Source organism: Mus caroli, unplaced genomic scaffold (assembly GCF_978045245.1).
Source record: "Mus caroli unplaced genomic scaffold, Mus_caroli_1 scaffold_8, whole genome shotgun sequence".
Lineage (NCBI taxonomy): Eukaryota > Metazoa > Chordata > Mammalia > Rodentia > Muridae > Mus > Mus caroli.
In genome coordinates, this window is record NW_028227263.1 from 29,846,986 (window position 1) to 29,864,365 (window position 17,380).

At 39.0% G+C, this 17,380-nt stretch overlaps 1 protein-coding gene and 1 pseudogene across 1 annotated transcript in view; one reads left to right on the forward strand and one right to left on the reverse strand.

The window, feature by feature from the left end:
- Positions 1-2,724: 2,724 nt before the first annotated feature.
- The window catches only part of Sox6 (SRY-box transcription factor 6), a 592,637-nt gene continuing 577,981 nt past the window's right edge, over positions 2,725-17,380 (forward strand). The window contains exon 1 of the mRNA XM_085841377.1: positions 2,725-2,871. The gene's annotated coding sequence lies outside the window, so the exon portion shown is untranslated. The remainder of the gene's footprint in view (positions 2,872-17,380) is intronic.
- On the reverse strand, positions 12,814-13,220 carry LOC110299384 (small ribosomal subunit protein eS17 pseudogene; annotated as a pseudogene).

Consider the following 17,380-nt stretch of genomic DNA (forward strand, 5'->3'; position numbering starts at 1 on the left):
ATCAAGGGCATGAAATTGTGGTTCTTGTAAAGTTCTTTACAGACTACAGGACTTTCCTTTTTTGTTTTATGATTTATTTATTATTTTAAAATTTTTATTTATTATTTTAGGAGTACTGATATTTTGCCTGCATATATGCCTGAGTACCACATTTGTGAGTTAGACAGTTGTGAGACACCATGTGTGTGCTGAGAACTGAACCTGGGTCCTCCGGAAGGGTAGAGTCAGTACTCTCAATGCGTAAGTTATCACTCCAGCCCCTATTCATTTTTTTGTTTTTAATACTGAGAGAAGAACTGGTAATTGAGGCAGAGAGAAACTTCAGTGATAGGTCCTTCCCCAGAGTGTTTAAATTCCTGGATTCAGTTCCGCTACATGAAAAACAAACAAGCAAAATGAAGACAACACAAGCCTGGTGGCAGCAAGCACATCTCTGCCCCCAGCACTCGGGGAAGAGACAGGTGCACCTCTGAGTTCGAGTTTACTCTGCTCGGTCTACATAGGGAGTTTTGTTTGTTCTTTTCTTTCTTTTTTTCCCCTTCTCTTTTTTAGCATTGTAAACCATCAAGATTTCAGAGAATATCCAAGTCCACCTATAATTTAAGCAGTACTTAAATTATAAGCTTTAAAAATCCTGCAGTGCAGTGTAAGTGCTAAATTTGTAGTTTAGTTTTTTGTTTTGTTTTTACTTAAGCAGTCTTTCCTGGTTGTTCACCTTCTGTGAAGATCATACATTAACTTTCTCGTTATTTGAGTTTCATTTAACTAGTACAGCATGTATGGTTTTCTACAAAGTATCTTCTCTAACAGTATTCTTTATGGACCATTCCTGTTCATATTCGGTAGCATCTGCCTCATCCTGTTTCTGAGTCATCATCTGCTATATGTCTTCACTACAACCATACAGTATAAGATGAGTTGTTTTTAGTTTGTCACTGTCATGAACTATCCAACTACAGAGACTTGTATATTTTACATATATATGCACTGGGGACTAATTATGCTTAGATATAGAAAATAATCCTAATTGGTTTTCCAAAGCATCTGAATCTTTTTATACTCTTTCTCTTTTGCTTAGCTTGTATAATTAGATCAGATTTTTTATGTCTGTTATAGTAAAACGTTTGAAGAAGAAATGAATATGTAGATATATTAGCTTGATAATGTCTGTTTTAATATATATGTGCATATATACATATGCACATATATATTTGTTTTCTGAATTCCTTACAACTAATATGATTGATAGGAGCTGATTTTTGTTCTTTCAGAGAATGTGTAGTTAGAAAAAAAAGTAAGACTTTAAAATCAAACTATTGTTTTGATATTATTTACTTTCTTAGCCGAATAATTTTGTTTTCTGAGATAGGGTTGTGTTTTTTTTTTTTTTTTTGGTATAGCCCTGGCTGTCCTGGAAATCTCTCTGTATAACAGGCTGGCTTCAAACTCAGAGATCAGCCTGCTTCTGCCTCCCGAGTGCTGGAACTTATGGTGTGTGTCATCACAACCTGGCTCAGAATAATATTTTATTTCCTTTCACTGTTAGAGTTTTTTTTTTTAATGTGTTGTGTTTTCTACTTTGAGCAGAGAGATATTGTGTATTCTTTCTTTTCTTTCTTTCTTTCTTTTTTTTTTTTTTTTTTTTTGGTTTTTCGAGACAGGGTTTCTCTGTGTAGCCTTGGCTGTCCTGGAACTCACTTTGTAGACCAGGCTGGCCTTGAACTCAGAAATTCGCCTGCCTGTGCCTCCCAAGTGCTGGGATTAAAGGCGTGTGCCACCATCTCCCGGCCTTGTGTATTCTTTTCAACTCCTAATTCTTACTGAAACTGTAAGTTTTACTATGAATTTTGCTTTGTTTAGACTATCCACAACAACATATTAATCATAAGCTGTTTCTTCAAGGAAAATAAGACACCACAAAGCTAATTTTTAAAATCCCATTTATTATGGAGATAGTGATATAATGTCACAAATATGAGTCATAATATAATTCAAAATTTTCTATAGCTATACTATGGAAAGTAAAAAGATGGGGCTGGAGAGATAGCTTGGTGGTTAAGAGCACATACTGTCCTGGTTTTTCTAATACGCAGGTTGTACAGCTCACAGGCCCCGTAATTCCAGCTCCAGGGGAGCTGATGCCCTCCTCTAGCCTCCTTGGCCACAACACACACACACACACACACACACACACAGAGAGAGAGAGAGAGAGAGAGAAGTAAAAATAGATTGAGTCTTTTTAAAAAGTAAAAGAGAACAGGTAAATTAATGTTAATGTAAGTTTTAGAAGACCCAATATTCCTAAAATAGTAGAAGCATAATAATCATAATTAGATGTAATCATAATCAATACAACTAGTGAGATACCATCTTTTCTTCAACAATCTGGTATTATTTTAATATGACAGCACATCTCAGTTAAAGTAGTCATATTTCCAGTACCCAAAAGTTACAGGTGGCCGTTGGGCACCGTATTAGCCAGCAGAGGTTTGGGCTTCTTGTGATAGGATGGGAGTGCTCTGTGCTGTACAAGGTAGCTGTGACTTACTGCTGAGCATGCTTTCAGTAGCATTCCATCCAGATGGACACTAACAATGGGCAGTTAGTCAGGTTTACATAGGATTTTGAGTTTCTAAAATGAGCAGGAAAGTGCTCTGGACTCCAGTACTAAATGCCACTTTTTTGAAACTTTTCTAACAGGGCTTTCTCGACAGATTCTGAACAACAGTTTTCAACTTAGAGCTTTGAAGATGATAGAAGTCCAGAATATTCAAAGCTAATCTGAATATTAGAATGAGCAATAGGAAGATCCATGTCTGGTGGGCAAAAAGGCCCAAAGAAAATGAAAGAATACACCATGCAGAGCTGCTGGTAAGTAACCATGGGGCATATAGAAAACCATCAGGTTTTTATGGGGCAAAACAATGAACTTGACAAAAGGAACTTGGAAAATTTAGTAATCATAGGATAAATGGGAAATCTGTCAAATAAAAAGGTTCATGGAAGCAATATTTTTTTTCTAGAGCAACTGTATACAATTAAGTTTATTGTTCAGTGGCGCACACCTTTAATCCCAGCACTTGGGAGGCACAGGCAGGTGGATTTCTGAGTTCGAGGCCAGCCTGGTCTACAGAATGAGTTCCAGGACAGCCAGGGCTACACAGAGAAAAACCTTGTCTCGAAAAACCAAAAAAAAGGAAAACATACATAAACAGAACTATAGTATAGCTGAAATATTTACCATTTTTAGGAATGAATACTGTTACAATGCTAAAAGTAAAAAAATTTCATATTTTATTATTGCTTTTAAAATTTACTTTATTCTTGAAAAACCAAAAAAAAAAAAACCAAAAAACTTCATTATTTTATGTGACTGAGTGTTTTACCTGCATGTCTATGGTGTGGTGTCGTGTTCTGAGATCTGAAGAGGGTATCAGTTCCTGGAATGGAATCATAGATAGTTGTGAGCTGCCATGTAAGTAATGGGAATCAATCCTCACTCCTCTGCAAGAGCAACTCTCCTCTTCCTATTTTATCCGTTTTATCTCCCTCCTTCTCTTCCTCCCTCCGTCCTTCCATCCCTCCATTACCTCTCTCTTTCCCCTCCTTTCTCTCTTTGCTTTTCCTTTACTTCCTCCCTCTGTGCTCTATATAGGATAGCCTGGCCTGAAACTCTGGGTGTTCCTTGTGCCTCAGCCTCTTGTGTGCTGAAATTACAAGCATCAGTTATCACACAAGTTTATTGCTTACTTTAACAGTTGCTCACATTTTACATTTTGTTTCAATTTTAAAGAGTTAAGCTGTCTATAGGAAAATGTAAGTACATATTTTAGGAACAAAATCTTATTTCTCCAAGAAAGTTTATTTTAAAGGATATTGGAGATGATAGAAGTGAAGCAAAGGCTGACTCCTGAGTTTCTGCTTTGAATAACAGATGTAGACAATAGTCAAATTTGAGTTCATATTAGTTAACACAGGGAATAGATAATCAACAAAACAGGATTTCAATCAGATAACAACACTGTATCTTATAATATATCTATTTTTGTATTGTTTCCCCAAATGTTGTTATTCTTAGGGACAAGGGAGTGATGTATTCTAAATAGGTGTGTATTAAAGCCAAGATAGTGGATGAAGTTATGCAGGAAACAAAAGGTGCCCTGAGGTGCTCTGGCCTGCACCTCAGGGACATTAGAACCTAACAGAGAGAAGAGACAGATTCAGTGATGGAGCTAAGAGATAGGTGGCTCTAGGTGAGGGTAGAATGAACAAGAGAGTACAGTCCTTGGAGGCTAAGAGAGGTGAGCAGACATGAAGCAAGTGGTAGTTGGTGGCACTGATTGCTGATAACTAGTTAGATTGCAGAGATGGATTTGGCAGCATCTGGTTTGAATTCTGGTTCTCTGATGCTTACTAGTTGTATAACAGGCAACACTTCATTTTAAGCCACCATGTTCTGATGTTTTGGGTTTTTTTCTTCTTTTTCCATGTTCTGGTTTTATCATCTTCAGAAAAAGGGATAACCCCTTCCCACACACGCTTGTGAGGATTAATGAGCTGTTTGCCAGAACTGTCTGACAAATGGAGGATGCACGGTTCATACTAGTTTCTTTCTGTTCTAGCTTTGTGATGCCTTTGAAACTGAACTGATTGTGCATTGTCACCAGAGATTTTCTGCAAATTCTGCTGTTTTTGTGAAAAGCCAGAAGATAGATAGTGTTGAGGCTGAGGATTTAGCTCACTGGAATACTTGCTGAGCATGCTCAGGATCTTATGTCGAATCCCTATAACCACAACAAAAAAACACAAAAACTCCAGAGCGAAACTATATTTTAAAATTAATTTTAAAGTTAGCATAAAAATTATGGGTATACACACGACAGAGTATTCAAAGTATTTTTATAGTAATATATATCATATATATTATATATAATAGATAATATATTGGACATATGTGTGTTTTATATACTATATATAATATATGTATTATGTATAATATATAGGACACACATATGTATTATATATACAATATATAATTATATATGTATGTTTACACACACATATATGTGTGTGTATATATATATACATATACACACACACACACACATACACACATATATATGTATATTGGACTGAGCATGGTTGTATTTACCTATGATCCCGGCACTCAGGAGATAGCAGGATCATGAGTTAAAGGTCAGTTCAACTACATAGTGAGACCCTACCTCAAAAAACAAAAGAAGACACATGAAAAAATTGGTGAACAAGCAAGATGGCTCACTTTATGATGCTACCATGTCTGACACCTTGAGTTTGATCCCTGGGACTTACAAGGTAGAAGGAGAGAACTGACTCTCAAAAACTGTTCTCTGACTTCCACACATGCACTGTAGCACATGTGTCTGGGCACGAACACACACATGTATACACACACTTGATGAATAATGACAACAAAGTTATATAAGTAAAATGTCATTTGCAAGTGAATTAAATGTAGATTATAGGCGAACTGTGCATCAATCACGTATTTTAATTGTTCTTATGAGAGGAAGCAGAGAGCTGACAGCCGGAGATGGAAGGGGAGGATGAGTATGGTGAGTTTTGGCTTTAGAAGGTGCAAGAAGGCACAGTCTTCTTTCTGTACTATTTTCTCCAACTCGTCTTTCCGTTTGGAGACCCATTATTGTCTTGCCTTCATTTGAACTTAAAGTCATAGCCAGAAAACTACGTTCAGAGTTGGTTACTGTCTTAGTCAGGGTTTCTATTCCTGCACAAACATCATGGCCAAGAAGCAAGTTGGGGAGGAAAAGGTTTATTTGGCTTACACTTCCATGCTGCTGTTCATCACCAAAGAAGACAGGACTGGAACTCAAGCAGGTCAGGAAGCAGGAGCTGATGCAGAGGCCATGGAGGGATGTTCTTTACTGGCTTGCCTCCCCTAGTTTGCTCAGCCTGCTCTCTTATAGAACCCAAGACTACCAGTCCAGAAATGGTCCCACCCACAAGGGGCCTTCCCTGCTTGATCACTAATTCAGAAAATACCCCACAGCTGGATCTCATGGAGGCACTTCCCCAACTGAAGCTCCTTTCTCTGTGATAACTCCAGCTGTGTAAGTTGACACAAAATTAGCCAGTACAGTTACGGTGCTGCCTCTTCATTTCATATCGACAATGGAAAGCAAGGGGAGGGGCAGCGTATAATTTAAACATGAACTGTGACACACGTGCTTTTCAGATGAGCGGCTCTCACTAGAAACTGTGTTAAGTATAGTGCTGTGTGCTTTGGCTGAAAGTAATGTCAAAGCATCAAGCCTTATATTTATTAATATTGTGTTATATGTTAACAAAATAGCTATTATTCTGGGAGGGATGAGATCATCTGAATAGTGATTAAAAACTTCTCCAGGGCCATTTTAAGTTACTAATTTTAAGTTATTTAATTTAAGGTCTAATGTACTGATAATCTGCTCCTTGCATAACTATCCTAGACTCTTATAAATTAAATTATAATTTAATGCATACTATCTAGCAGGCAATATTTTTAGAAAATTATTTTTACTCTATTATTGATCTATCTATCTATCTATTTATCTATCATCTATCTATCTATCTATTATCTATTTGTCATCTATCAGTTTATCTATTCTTGTCTTGTATAATAAAAATGCCATTTATTAGTTCTCTTTCATTCAACTGACCAAAAGCACAACACATCTTTCTAGACAAGAAAAAATCCCATTAAAATGTAGTTTTTTTTTTAAATTACTTTCAGTTTTTAACTGTGTATGTGTCTATCTCTGTGTGAGTATGCCCGTGCGAGTGTAGGTGATAGACTAGAAGAAGGCATCACATTCCTTGCAGTTGCATTTAGAGGCATTTGTGAGTTGACCACCATGGGTGCTGGTAATCAACTTGGGTCCTAGAATCACTGTGTTACTGTGGCCTATAGGTAGGAGTATGGATGCACCAGGAGCTACTGTTCTTATAGGTTGTATATTTAAGGTATACATATTTCCTAGCAGAACTTATGAATTTCTTACATAAAGGCTTGGCTTAGACAAGCAGACTGATGACTAAAGTCTCTCTGTCTTAGGTGTCCGTGTCTAACTTCTATTGGCATGGGACTTTAAAAGCAAATGTATCTGGTAAATTACTTATTTCCCCTTTCAAAACTAAGAAGTTTCTATCTGGCATGCGTTGTTCTTACTAGTTGCTTCTGGATAGACTTTGGTCCCAGAACAGCAGCCTGTGCATATTGGAAATCATCCCAGAAGATTTTCAGGTGACTATTACTAAGGTTTATTCCAATTCTGATAATTTTCTTTTTTGTCTTAATATTAAATTCACTCCCCAGTTTAGCTGCCACCCAGTGATGGGATTGTAGGCATCTCCTAAACCTGAAAAGGTACATTAAGATTAACGCAGGGGCATTCTGTACTTTGCTGAAAGTAATTCTGTGTTTCTTACTTCAGTTTATTTACTTTTTTCTGCAGAATTACTGTAAAGGTTTTCTATTTCACTCATTACAGCACAGTGTTTTTCACATTTGAATAGACTGCATCAACATGAATTCTTTATAAGGACCTTAAAACAAACTTTGCCAAGTCCCAGAATACAGAAGTGAATTCGCATCCCAATCCTCAGCTGCCTCATGAATAAAGGAGAGCTTGTGCCTGACACTTTGAAGCCCTAGCTGTTAAACCATACAGAATATTTACCTCAATAAATCATTATAAGAAAATAAGGTACAATTATACCCACAGAGAAAGAGAATTCAAAACACCGATTTATGTGTTTCGTGCCTACTCCCTCGCCCACTGTGTTTTGAATTTCAGGCATGTTTGTCATCTTTGGCTGCTCCTTGTATCTTTAAACTAATGGGTTCTCCTTGTTTTTTATTTTATTTTTTACATTCCTCATTAAGTTTGTTATTTTTCTTTGAGTTACAGACATGATTTGAATAGTATACCAAGTTTCGTATTTAAAAGGACTTATATCTCTTTTCTTAAACAAAAATTTAGAAAAAATTGCTAATTTATTTTAAATAAAATAAGGTATACTTGCTTAAATTTGTGACATATGAACTGAAATTCCATGTGATGAATTTTTTTGTCATCATTTTGAAGTATTCATGAGAAAGAGGAAGAACTGGGCTACAATGGAAAAAAGACCACTACTTTAGCTCCAGCCTTGACTGGGTATGGTAGTTTGCCTATAATCACCTGGCCAGGATAACTGTGAGTTTGAGGCCAGTCTGGACCACACAATGGAGAGACTCATCTCAGTTGAACTAGTTTACTTATTTACAGTGATAATAGTGTTATGGAAAGATACATTTGTTCACACATGCCTATTTCAGGCTTTTGAAGGTAAAATATCCCATACCCAGAAGTGAAGTGGTAATGTGAAGAAAGGAGTGACAGTGAGCTCAACAGAGAGTCCAGCAGGCAGGGCTGGGAGGCAGAGGTAGAGGCAGAGGCAAGCAGGCTCTGAGTGTGAGTCCAGCCTGCTCTACACAGTGAGCTCCAAGGCCAGCTGTGGCTACATAGTGAGACACTGTCTTTAAGTAAGTAAGTAAGTAAATAAGTAAACAAACAAACAAACAAACATAAATATCAGATCAGGAAATTTGTGCCTAGAATAAAACTTATCAGATGTAGTAAAGAGGACATAAAGTGTTTTAAACAACTAATTTATCAAAAAGTATAAAAGTTTTACTGATTCAATGCAAGACAACTTAATTTTTTTTACTGTATTTAGAAAAATCAAAACAAATGCTATTCTTAAAGCTTATCAATATAAATCACAGGTTAAATTTAAATTGATTTAAGTTATGATTACCTTTTAATCAAAGAATTATACTTTAAGTATAATTATCTAAAATTTATCAATCTTAGTGAAATTATGGAAGTTAGCCATATTATAATTAGATTTTTAAAATGTCTATTATAACAGATCTAATTCAGGGCTTTATACATGCTAGGAATTTACTATACCACTGAATCAGGACTTAGCCCTAGAGTTTCATAGACTTGTAAGGTATTTTTAATTTCCTAAGCATTTCACTAGTTACTTTTCTTGTTGCTGTGGAAGGACAGAGAAGAAAAGTGTATTTGTGCAATGATTTCAGTCCATTGTTTTGGGGAAGGCACTGTGGCAGAAGCTGCTTGGTCAGTGGCTGTGAAACAGAGAGGATAGCAGGAAGAAGCCAGGGTAATTTACTTACTCACAGGGGCCTATCTAAGTAACCTGCTTCTTTCTGCTCGGCTCAGCCTGTGACAGCTTCTACAGCCTCCCAAAATAGTGTCACCAGCTGGGGAACAGGGTTCAAAGCATGTGAGCCTGGGATAAAATCTTTTTTTTTTTTTTTTTTTTGGTTTTTCGAGACAGGGTTTCTCTGTGTAGCCCTGGCTCTCCTGGAACTCACTTTGTAGACCAGGCTGGCCTCGAACTCGGAAATCCGCCTGCCTCTGCCTCCTGAGTGCTGGGATTAAAGGCGTGCGCCACCACGCCCGGCGGGATAAAATCTTAACCAGGCTAAGGTTTGTTATGTGTAGGTCGTGTGTGTGTGTGTGTGTGTGTGTGTGTGTGTGTGAAAGAGAGAGAGAGACACACACACACACACACAGAGACACACACACACACAGAGAAAGAGAGACACACACAGACACACACACACACACACACACACACACACACACAGAGCCACAGAACTATAAGAATAACTATCACTTAACAGTTTCTGGGATACTGGGATGGTCCATCTCCACTTTCTCTAGTATTACAACCTGTTTTATTCTTTCCATTCATATCTATAACTATTTTTGTTTATTGTGCCTTGATTATTATGTGTCTTTACAACAAGAGCTCTATGAACAAGGACCTGACTTATTTTAATATTATATTCTCATTGCCTATACAGGTATGTGATGCATAGTATATTCTTTTTTTTTTTTTTTGGATATTTTCTTCTTTTTTTTTTTTTAATATTTTTATTACATATTTTCCTCAATTACGTTTCCAATGCTATCCCAAAAGTCCCCCATAGCGCCCCCCCACTTCCCTATCCACCCATTCCCATTCTTTTGGCCCTGGCATTCCCCTATATTGGGGCATATAAAGTTTGCAAGTCCAATGGGCCTCTCTTTCCATTGATGGCCGACTAGGCCATCTTTCGATACATATGCAGCTAGAGACAAGAGATCCGGGGTTCTAGTTAGTACATCATGTTGTTCCAACAATAGGGTTGCAGATCCCTTTAGCTCCTTGGGTACTTACTCTAGCTTCTCCATTGGGAGCCCTGTGATACATCCAATAGCTGACTGTGAACATCCACTCCTGTGTTTGCTAGGCCCCAGCATCGTCTCACAAGAGACAGCTATATTTGGGTCCTTTCAGCAAAATCTTGCTAGTGTATGCAATGGTGTCAGCGTTTAGAAGTTGATTATGGGATGGATCCCTGGGTACGGCAGTCTCTAAATGGTCCATCCTTTCATCACCGCTACGAACTTTGTCTCTGTAACTCCTTCCCTGGGTGTTTTGTTCCCAATTCTGAGAAGGTGCACAGTGTCCACACTTTGGTCTTCATTCTTCTTGAGTTTCATGCGTTTAGCAAATTGTATCTTAAATCTTGGGTATCCTAAGTTTTGGGCTAATATCCACTTATCAGTGAATACATATTGTGTGAGTTCTTTTGTGATTGTGTTACTTCACTCAAGATGATGCCCTCCAGGTCCATCCATTTGGCTAGGAATTTCATAAATTCATTCTTTTTAATAGCTGAGTAGTACTCCATTGTGTAAATGTACCATAATTTCTGTATCCATTCCTCTGTTGAGGGACATCTGGGTTCTTTCCAGCTTCTGGCTATTATAAATAGGGCTGCTATGAACATAGTGGAGCATGTGTCCTTTTTACCGGTTGGGACATCTTCTGGATATATGCCCAGGAGAGGTATTGCTGGATCCTCCGGTAGTACTATGTCCAATTTTCTGAGGAACCGCCAGACTGATTTCCAGAGTGGTTGTATAAGCTTGCAATCCCACCAACAATGGAGGAGTGTTCCTCTTTCTCCACATCCTCGCCAGCAACTGCTGTCACCTGAATTTTTTATCTTATTTTCTTCTTTTAATTAGATATTTTCTTTATATACATATCAAATGCTATCCCGAAAGTTCCCTATACCCTCCCCCCACCCTGCTCCCCTACCCACTCACTCCCACTTTTTGGCCCTGGCGTTCCCCTGTACTGGGGCATATAAAGTTTGCAAGACCTAGGGGCCTCTCTTCCCAATGATGGCAGCCTAGGCCATCTTCTGCTACATATGCAGCAAGAGACATGAGCTCTGGGGGTACTGGTTAGTTCATATTGTTTTTCCACCTATAGGGTTGCAGGCCCCTTTAGCTCCTTGGGTACTTTCTCTAGCTTCTCCATTGAGGGCCCTGTGTTCCATCCTATAGATGACTGTGAGCATCCACTTCTGTATTTTCCAGGCACTGGCATAGCCTCATACTAGACAGCTTCATTTCAAATGTTATATCCCTTTCCCAGTTTTCTCCCAGGAACCCCCTATTCCATACCCTGCTTCTATGAGGGTGTTCCCCCACCTACTCACCCACTTCCACCTCCTGTCCTGGCATTTCCCTACACTGGGGCATCTATTGAGTCTTCACAGGATCAAGGGCCTCTCCTCCCACTGATGCCTGACAAGGCCATCCTCTGCTATATATGCAGCTGGAGCCATCGGTCTCTCCATGTGTACACTTAGGTTGGTGTTTTAGTCCCTGGGAGCTCTGGGTGGGGGGTGTCTGGTAGGTTGATATTGTTTTTCTTTCTATGGGGTTGCAAACTCCTTGAGCTCCTTCAGTCCTTTCTCCAACTCCTCCACTGGGGACCCTGTGCTCAGTCCAATGGTTGGCTGTGAGCATCCACCTCTGTATTTGTCAGACTCTGGCAGAGCTTCTCAGGAGACAGGCTCCTTTCAGCAAGTACTTCTTGGCATCCACAATAGTGTCTGGGTTTGGTGACTATATGGGATGGATCCCCAGGTAGGGCAGTCTCTGGATGGTCTTTCCTTCGTTCTCTGCTCCACACTTTGTCTCTGTATTTCCTTCCATCAGTATTTTGTTCCCCCCTTTCCAAGAAGGACCGAAGCATCTACACTGTGGTCTTCCTTCTTGAGCTTTATGTGGTCTGTGAATTGTATTTTGGGTATTCCAAGCTTTTGTGCTAATATCCACTTATCAGTGAGTGCATACCATGTGTGTTCATTTGTGAGTTGGTTACCTCACTCAGGATATTTTCTAGTTCCATCCATTTGCCTAAGAATTTCATGAAGTCATTGTTTTTAATAGCTGAGTAGTACTCTATTGTGTAAATGTACCACACTTTCTGTATCCATTCCTCTGTTGAGAGACATTTGGGTTCTTTCCAGCTTCTGGCTACTATAAATAAAGTTGATATGAACATAGTGAAGCATGTATCCTTGTTATATGTTGGAGCATCTTTTGGGTATGTGCCCAGGAGTGGTATAGCTAGGTCCTCAGGTGTTACTATGTCCAATTTTCTGAGGAACTGCCAGACTGATTTCCAGAGTGGTTGTACAAGCTTGCAATCCCACCAACAATGGAGGAGTGTTTCTCTTTCTCCACATCCTCACCAGCATCTGCTGCCACCTGAGGTTTTGATCTTAGCCATTCTGACTGGTGTGAGATGGAATTTCAGGGTTATTTTGGTTTGCATTTCCCTGATGACTAAGGATGTTGAATATTTCTTTTCTTTTTTTCTGCTTTATTGAAAATATGGCATAACAGATTAAACAGCTCCACATGGTGTTTTGAAATTTATGCCCTACCGTAGGTTGAGTGACCTGAAGATTAGAGAGACTGCCCAAGTCCAGAAGCTTCAGCATCTCCTTGGTGTCGGGATCTACCTCAATGATCTCCTGATGTAGGGCTGAGACCTCAGGAACGTAATCAGCTCTCCTCTCTCTCTTCTTCCTGCAGCTTGATTGAGATAGCTCTCACAGGACTTCTCTGAAGCCGCTTCGTCAGATGCCTGACATAGCCAGCTATCTTGCTCTGAAGTTTCTTGCTGGGGATAATGGTGATCTCCTTGTACACATGCTTGTCAGTGTAGAAGTCATTACCCAGGTGTGTGTGATACTTCTCGATGATGACCCAGGCCGCCTTCTTCACAGTCTTGGTGTGAACATGGCCCATGTTGGGGGGTCTCAGTAAAAGAGGAAACAGGAAACATCTGAACATTTCTTTAGGGTGCTTCTCTGATATTCGATATTCCTCAGTTGAGAATTCTCTGTTTAGCTCTGTACCCCATTTTTAATAGGGTTATTTGGTTCTCTGGAGTCTAACTTCTTGAATTCTTTGTATATATTGGATATTAGCTTTCTATTCAATATAGGATTGGTAAAGATCTTTTCCCAATCTGTTGGTTGCCATTTTGTCCTATTGACAGTGTCCTTTGCCTTACAGAAGCTTTGCAATTTTATGAGGTCCCGTTTGTCTATTGTTGATCTTAGAGCATAAGCCATTGGTGTTCTGTTCATGAATTTTTTTTCCCCTGTGCCCAGGTATTCGAGACTCTTCCCTTCTTTCTTTTCTATTAGTTTCACTGTATCTGGTTTTATATGGAGGTTCTTAATCCACTTAGACTTGAGCTTTGTACAAGCAGATAAAAATGGATCAATTTGCATTTCTTCTACATTCTGACTGTTCATTGAACCAGCACCACTTGTTGAAAATGCTGGGCTGGGCGTGGTGGCACGCACCTTTAATCCCAGCACTTGGAAGGCAGAGACAGGTGGATTTCTGAGCTTGAGGCCAGCCTGGTCTACAAAGTGAGTTCCAGGACAGCCAGGGCTATACAGAGAAACCCTGTCTCAAAAAACCAAAAACTAAAAACCAAAAGCAAAACAACAACAACAACAACAAAATGCTGTCTTTTTTTTATTGGATGGTTTTAGCTCCTTTGTCAAAGATCAAGTGACCATAGGTGTGTGGGTTCATTTCTGGATCTTCAATTCTATTCCATTGATCTACCTGCTTGTCTCTGTACCAATACCATGCAGTTTTTATCACTATTTTTGCTCTGTAATACAGCTTGAGGTCAGGGATGGTGATTCCCCTAGAAGTTCTTTTATTGTTGAAAATAGTTTTTGTTCTCCTGGGGTTTTTTTTTTTTTGTTATTTCAAATAAATTTGCAAATTGCTCTTTCTCACTATGAAGAATTGAGTTAGAATTTTGATGGGAATTACATTGAATCTGTAGATTGCTTTCGGCAAGATGGCCATTTTTATTTTATTAATCCTGCCAATCCATGAGCAGGGGAGATCTGAGATCTTTCTTTCTTCAGAGACTTGAAGTTCTTGTCGTACGATCTTTCACTTGCTTGGTTAAAGTCACATCAAGGTATTTTATATTACTTGGGACTATCATGAAGGGTGTCGTTTCCCTATTTCTTTCTCAGCCTGTTAGAGGAAGGCTACTGATTTGTTTGAGTTAATTTTATATCCAGCCACTTGGCTGAAGTTGTTTATCAGGTTTAGGAGTTCTCTGGTGGAATTTTTAGGGTCACTTATATGTACTATTATATCATCTGCAAATAGTGAAATTTTGACTTTTTTCTTTCTAATTTGTATCCCTTTGACCTCCTTTTATTGTCTAATTGTTCTGGTTAGGACTTCAAGTACTATATTGAATAGGTAGGGAGAAAGTGGGCAGCCTGTCTAGTCCCCGATTTTAGTGGAATTGTTTCAAGTTTCCATTTAGTTTGATGTTGGTGAAAGACTCCGAGAGGAGCCCCTCGCTCAGGCCTCAGGACAATATCAGACACCCAAGAACTCACGATAGACCAAGCTTGTTGCATGAGGCTTTATTTGGGGAAAGCCAGAGCTCTGGGGACAACTCATATCCCATGCAGGGGTAGAGGAGTCGACCTCAAGAGGAAAGAGGTCCCAGTTTTTATAGGCCCTCAGGGGAGAAAGGAGAAGGGGGGGGGGAGTAGGGAATTTCCAGATCTAAACAATGTCTATTCTCAAGAAATGGGTATGGGAAAGAGTCTGGTGCAGGTGTAGCAACTCAGGATTGGCCGGGCTGTGGTTGCTGGGGAGATTTTCTGACTCTTTCTCAGCAACCAATATCACAAACACCTGGCAATGGGCTTCATCAGTGGGCACACACATGGGTCAAGGAATGGTCAAAACATTGGCAGACACACAGGTTCAAGGAGTGGCCAGAGCATTGTGCACCTCTATTTTTCTAAATCAGTGAAGCTAGTTCTGCTAACACTGACGTCTATCTTGCCAATTTCAGGGCTTCTGTGTCCTTTTACATTCTGTCAGGATCTTTCATTGGCTATTGGTTTGCTGTATGTTGCTTTTACTATGTTTAGGTATGGGCCTTGAATTCCTGATCTTTCCAAGACTTTTACCATGAAGGGGTGTTGAATTTTGTCAGATGCTTTCTCAGCATCTAATGAGATGATCATGTGGTTTTTGTCTTTGTGTTTGTTTATATAGTGGATTACATTGATTGCCCCAGATTGGACTCAGTTGGCCCCTCAATCCATGGGAGAATCAGGGTCCTGGTACAGGTGGGCAGGGAGTCTGTGAAAAAGTGACAAACAGATGTGAATACAAGGGAGTGTTGTATCTGAATATAATTTCTCAAAGCGAGCATCAGGTTTATATTACAGAAGGAGACAAGGAAGTTAAGTGATACATTAAGGTCATCCAAGGTACAATGAAGTTATCTGATGCAAAATTACTTTTACAACAAAACAGAAGAATGCATACATAAAAGCTAACAGGAACCAACTGGGATAAAAATTAATGTTAACTACTGGGATCAAAAGCAGCACCACCTAAGGCCAGTTTAATCTTAGAAGCCAGGGGCCAGGGCTTCATGCCCTTGCCATAGTTCCAATTCTAGTCTATTGTATAGTCCATCTTCCCCCTAGGCCATTGTAAATTTATATGTCAAAATCAGTCCTTAGAGGCACTTAAAATAAAACAATATTGAAGGAAAGCACACAGATCTGTTCACTGACTAAAGCAAGGACAGATTTGGAGCATTTGTTTTACAGGATGCCACGGTTCCAGGAGACTAAGTTTCTGTGAATTTTTCACCCTGGGAATGCATCCAAGCTTTTGGGCCTGTCACTCGAGTCACTACTGGAGGGGGTGTGGCAGTTGGTGACTTTCCATATATTGACCCTCCCTGCATCCCTGGGATGAAGCTTACTTGATCACGATGGATGATTGTTTTGATGTGTTCTTGGATTCAGTTTGTGAGAATTTTATTGAGTATTTTTGCATTAATATTCATAAGGGAAATTGGTCTGAAGCTCTCTTTCTTTGTTGGGTCTTTGTTTGGGTATAAGCATAATTGTGGCTTCATAGAACGAATTGGGTAGTGTGCCTTCTGTTTCTATTTTGTGGGATAGTTTAAAGAGTATTGGTATTAGGTCTTCTTTGAAGGTCTGATAGAGTTCTATACTAAACCCATCTGGTCCTGAGCTTTTTTTGGTTGGGAGACTTTTAATGACTGCTTCTATTTCTTTAGGGGTTATGGGACTGTTTAGATGGTTTATATGATCTTGATTTAACTTTGATACCTGGTATCTGTCTAGAAAATTGTCTATTTCATCCAGATTTTCCAGTTTTGTTGAGTATAGGCTTTTGTAGTAGGATGTGATGGTGTTTTGAATTTCCTCAGTTTCTGTTGTTATGTCTCCCTTTTCATTTCTGATTTTGTTAATTTGGATACTGTCTCTGTGTCGTCTGATTAGTCTGGCTAAGGGTTTATTTATCTTGTTGATTTTCTCAAAGAACCAGCTCCTGGTTTTGTTGATTTTTTTGTATAGTTCTTTTTGTTTCTACTTGGTTGATTTCAGTTCTGAGTTTGATTATTTCCTATTGTCTACTTCTCTTGGGTGTATTTGCTTCTTTTTGTTCTAGAAATTTCAGATGTGTTGTCAAGTTGCTAGTGTGTGCTCTCAGCAGTTTCTTTTTGGAGGCACTTAGAGCTATGAGTTTTCCTCTTAGCACTGCTTTCATTGTGTCCCATAAGTTTTGGCATGTTGTGCCTTCATTTTCATTAAATTCTAAAAAGTCTTTAATTTCTTTCTTTATTTCTTCCTTGACCAAGTTATCATTGAGTTGAATGTTGTTCTGCTTCCATGTGTGTGTGGGCTTTCTGTTGTTTTTGTTGTTATTGAAGACTAGCCTTAGTCTGTGGTTATCTGATAGGATGCATGGGATTATTTCAATCTTCTTGTATCTGTTAAGGCCTGTTTTGTGACCAATTATATGGTCAATTTTGGAGAAGGTACTATGAGATGCTGAGAAGAAGGTATATTCTT